The following is a 5,453-nucleotide window of genomic DNA, read 5'->3' on the forward strand; positions in this document are numbered from 1 at the left end:
AATCTGGTTAAGATCCGATCAGTGGATCGTGAGATATATATATATATATTTTTTTTTTATATGAGAGTTGAAGTCGGTTTTTTTCTTGCTAAAAATTACTTGTTTCATATAAGTAGGTATTTAGTCTTAAAAATAGAGTATAACTTATAAATATTATTCATTAAGTATTTTTGGGCATAAACCAGCATTTACATTTCTCTATCGATTTCTTTTGATAAAAAAAATATTATAAAATAAAGTATGCAATGTGTGCCCTAGTGCGTCGCGCTGAGAAGCACTTTTCTATAATTGCACTGAGTGGAGCGTTTTTTTCATTTGTTTATGGTTAATGGTCGTATTACCACACAACAAGCATTGGGCGTTATTAGCTTTTTTTAAAACCGAAAACTGTAATTGGCACTCATACTCAGACATTTTGGGCATTGTTACATATATAGGTGGCAACCACGCGCTAAAATTACGAATAAAAATATTCAACGGCGAAGCATAATGTTACTCTCATGAAATCTGAAAGCAGACTGAATTGAAATTCGCTGCGTCGTTTCTGTATACGTATAAGCGCTGCGACGCAGACGCTACTCGCGAGTAGCGTTTTGCCCAGCTATGATTTACACGTTTTGACAAATTGACATGCCATACGACTAGTTCAATACCCTTTCGGCACTTTTGTTTGCAGTCAATATGTAGCGTTCAACTCTTTTAGATTGCTACTATACACGTCAGGGATGAAAAATGGAAATTTCAGATTGTACCTAATATCATAAAATATATGTACCTAAACTGAGACAGATTGTACCTAAAAAAGTTACATCATTCATTTGTAGTTTTTTTTTTATAAATTTTATTTAAATAATACAAAAGATGATGTACTTTAAACATGATGTATGTTTTTTTTTCAACTGATCCTACATCTATAGACTATAGTCTAATGGGAATCGGAGATGCGTTGTTTTTGTCTAACTTTGACTACTGAAAAATATTGGTGAAAAAGACAAAAAACACGCTTTGCGAAGTATACTTCTTTATCCAGCAACAACACGAAAAGTCTGCTTATTTATCCGATTCCTTTTAATAGGTTCAACAAGTCTAGAGAAAATAATCAAATTGCCGTAAGTAATTCGAAAACATTTTAAATATATTTTCAGAAATCAAAAAGCGAATATGGGTCAATAATAATAACACAGGCCGATAGCATCTCAGACCCAGAAACCGGACTATATATTTTCGAAGGATTTCGATGCGATGAATCCGAATCTGGCCTCAGAATTGCTCTATCAGCTCTGGTTTTTGAGATATCCTAACCTAAAAGTCCTAAAAAACACCGCTTTTGCCCATATTTGAGGTTATGTAGCCTTGCAGATGTTTTCTCCACCAAAATAATAGGCTGGCATCTTAAAGTACAAGTCTTATATCTTTCAAATGGCGTTTTGTTTGCTCAAATATAATTTCTTTTCGCTGAGATATCGCGAAAATTTGAAATTTTCATGTTTCTAAATTTTCCTACACCTGAAAATCGATTGAGATAACATAGACATGATATAGTCGCATTAGCGCACACAGAGGGTTGGGTTTTGGGGTTCAAACCCCCCCTAAAGCTAATAACCTCAAATACAATCTGTATCTTAAAGCTAAGAATCCAGCTCTCAAGGAATTTATAAGAAATATTTATTATAATTTCTGTTGCTTGAAAAAGCGCTTTGCTTTTGCTGTAAATTTTCATGAGGAAATAAATATGCGAGCATTTTTTTCTTGAGAGCTGCAATCTGATTTATGAAAATTTGGTAGAAGAAAATTTCTTTTCCATTTCTCGTCCGTCGTTTTATATGAATTCTTCGTTTTTCTTGAGAGTTCAGTTAATTTTTTCGGAACTCGAAATATTAAAAAAATTTAACAATCGTGAAAAATCACCATCTATCGAAACCAGAAACCAGAAATCGAAAAAATGAACATAAAATTCCAAAATTCATGGAATCAATATTATTTTTACTGACTCTTTTTTAAAATTTTTTATTAGGTACTTTTGAAAGTTGAGCGCATCTTGAGTTTATAGAAAAAAAAAGATTCCGACGAACTGATAACCTCCTCCTTTTTTGGAAGTCGGTTAAAAAATAAGACCTAAACACCGTAACCATCTGGCCGGTCAGCATATAAAAGAATTTGTTCTAATAAAACGGAGCCCAGGTATTATACAAATGAGTTTACCTAATTTAAGTTTTTTTAAATTATACAAGTACTAAATTTTTCTTATGCAAAAGGTTGTATAAACTAATAGTATTAGTTACTAAAAACTTCCAAGGTTCATTATTACACTATAGGTATAAGCAAAATAGGCCAAAATACCCATGCACGAAAAATACCACTTTTAGTACATTTATAAAAAATGCGGCAACCATAACTGAGCGCGACGCACTAATACCATGTCAAAATGAGACTGTGTTGGTGTGCCCAGCTATGTTGTAAATGCTTTTGATTGTCAATACGCAAGCAAACAAGTGCATTAACATACATTTACACTTTAACTCAATTTCTCACACAGTAGCGTATGAATTAGGGTTGTAAAAAAAAACAAACTGGGAATTTTAATGCTTTTTATACCCTTGCTTCTTAATTTTGAAGTGAAAAAAATATTTAGAGGTTACTCAAAGTGCTCGAAGTTTTCCATGTAGTTTATATGGGGAAAAATAATTTTTGTAGAAATGGTATAGAATTCGTGAAAATCAACATTTTTCGATCGGAAACTCTGTTTCTCTTCAGGAGACTTCTAACAATAATATCCAATTATATATTTAACAATTTTTTAATATGAACTTTTTTTATATTACAAATTTTTTATTGGGTTTGAGGCCGTTTTATATGAAAAGTTATTTATATGAAAAGTCATTGTGGAAAAACAACAATAGTTTATAAATAGTAGAAGTTATAGCTGCTATTTCGGATATCATCACATCTCCTCACCAGACTTCTTCACCGGGATTCGACACAGAGACCCCAGCGTACAAAGCCAATGGGTCTCCCAACAACCATAAAAATTTAAAAAAAAAACGAAAAAAATAAAAAAATGGTTAAATGAACAATTGGATATTATTATAGGGAGTCTTCTGAAGTGAAAGATATTGAGTTTCTATACCATTTCTACGAAAAACTGTTTTTTTTTTCGAAATAAAATATATTGAAAACTTTGAACGCTTTGAGCGACCTCTAAACATTTTATTGATTTCGAAATAAAAGAAACAGTGGTATATTTTTTTCGACACAGAACAATGCTAGGGGTGAGCGCATTAAAATTCCGACTTTACTTTTTTCACATGCATTTTTGGACCACCTTAGTATACACATATGCCGTGCAAAGCTAATAAAGGGTATTTTTTTAGAAGTTCCATTTTCCGATAACGAGTAAATGGTCACAAATTCGTCAAATTTGGCAACGCTATTATAAATAAGTTGGTCGCAATTTGGTTTACACTTTCATCATAGCCTAACCACGTATGTACAACGCTTGCAAGCTGTTCATACATTGGACACAAAATCAACTAGAGGCGACCCTTTGTTGTATTGCAATAGTCTGTTCAGTGACGAGGCTCAATGGATATGTCAATAGGCAAAACCGATGCATTCTGAGTCAAGGTAATCCACGAGAGATTAACGAGGCATCATTAAATCCACTAAAATGTACTGTTTGTTGTGCCGTATGTGCTGGTGGCATCGTTGCTTCTTCTAGTGGTAGTTGCATCTTCTCACCTGACTTAACAGTATTTGGCGCTGGTCTAACAAAGAGCATAACCTGGACCCCCTGCCCATAATCGTATCTATGTATAAATCGGCAGACCGAGAGTACCTTCGCCGCCCTTCCAACACTATCAGACGTTCATGTTGGCGAACACCAATTCTACAAGTTTATTGCTGCCGCTGTAGCCCGCTTCATCGCTGCTGGACACATTGCGCAAATGCGCCCAAATTTCCCAGCGTAAGCGGTTGTTCTAGCGAACCAGCGTTATTGTCAGCATCACCTTGCCAGTATCAGGAATCCCGCATTAATAATCTAAATGTGGTAAATCAGTACAAGCGGATAAATCTGGAGGCCAACGTCCAACTCGACGGAGTGCGGAGATATAGGAGAAATCTCTTTTGGCGGCCGCTTTCAAAGTTTTTTTTTTGGTAAACTTTTAGAATCTCCTCAGCGAAAGTAATGGTGACGTACAATCCTGGGGCATTGAGAAGGCACTTGTGTCTAGATCTCTGACTAGCGTAATCTCCGTCTCGCTCCACTCAGTAACATACCAACATTTATTTAAGTAGCACCAGGTGTCCTTTGAAGTTTGGCAAACAGATTTCCCACGCTATTGATTGAGAGTCTGCTCCACCAAGCCACTGATGTATAAATAATATTGGATCTGATAATCGAGGTGTAAATACAGACGATACCCTTTGCTGACAGACTCCACGTTTTACCAAAGACCGGTTTGCATTGTCAAAATGCCGACAACTCTTTGGATGTGAAATGCTCAAATGGGACTTCCATGCAATTTAGGCATCCTGAATTAATCTTAGATAGGAAACTTCGGAAGATATCGGATTTGTGGCTCCTTTAAGTACCATCAGGTCCTCTCCTTCTCTTAATTACTCAAACCCCCATTATATTTATGGCTAAGCATTCCAATAATTTTTAGAAGATACTTATGAGATGTACGTCTCGTATAATATGCCCATCCTAAGCAATATTGTATAACTAGTTAATTTGAAAATTTCGTGCTCCAGATCAATAAGAAATACTGTTAAAATACTCACTCTCATGAGTGTGGTATATACACCTTTCCGTTTTTTTTTCAAAAGAGATGAAATAGCAAAAGTAAAATCATAAATGCTATAAAGCCTTCGGGAAATAACCATTCCAGTGTTGCAGGTCAAACACTTGCCCATATGCAGCGAAGCAAAGGCCAGGTCAGGCCATAAAGACAAGTGGTCAGAGCAATGGCTCACTTGCATGCAATGCAAAGCAATAACACCAACGAAACTTGACCAAACTATCAAACTTTATTGACCCACAAATAACGTGCAGATAATTACAACGAAATGTAGGGATGCAAGAAATGCAAAAAAGGAAAAAAAATAAACAAATGTAAAATGATACACAAAGAAAGGCAATGTACTTGAAAGAAAAAAAAAAAACGAAACTTCTTAGAAAATCGTACAAGTTTCGAAAGTTGAACGGAAGTAAAACAAGTAAGAAAGTCTAAGTTCGGGCGGAGCCGAACATTAAATACCCGGCGCATGTATTAAATATATGTTTTCCACCTTTCCGAAAGCTACCGCTACATGATAAGCGGGTGTATAAATATTAAGTAAACTAGCATCCTTAAATTTCGAAATATTGAAATTTCAAGCAATTCTGAAATTTACCGTTATATGAAAAGCGGCCGTAATTTTAGTCCGATTTCAATAATTTTCAACGGTTT

At 35.0% G+C, this 5,453-nt stretch overlaps 1 long non-coding RNA gene across 1 annotated transcript in view; it reads right to left on the reverse strand.

The window, feature by feature from the left end:
* Positions 1–55: 55 nt before the first annotated feature.
* Positions 56–5,453, reverse strand: part of LOC108368164 (uncharacterized) — a 24,731-nt gene continuing 19,333 nt past the window's right edge. Inside the window, exon 4 of the long non-coding RNA XR_001848334.1 lies at positions 56–601. This is a non-coding gene — a long non-coding RNA (uncharacterized LOC108368164). The remainder of the gene's footprint in view (positions 602–5,453) is intronic.

The sequence above is a fragment of the Rhagoletis zephyria genome, unplaced genomic scaffold (genome assembly GCF_001687245.7).
Source record: "Rhagoletis zephyria isolate East Lansing unplaced genomic scaffold, Rhagoletis_zephyria_1.1 Rzeph_scaffold_02981, whole genome shotgun sequence".
Classification (NCBI taxonomy): domain Eukaryota; kingdom Metazoa; phylum Arthropoda; class Insecta; order Diptera; family Tephritidae; genus Rhagoletis; species Rhagoletis zephyria.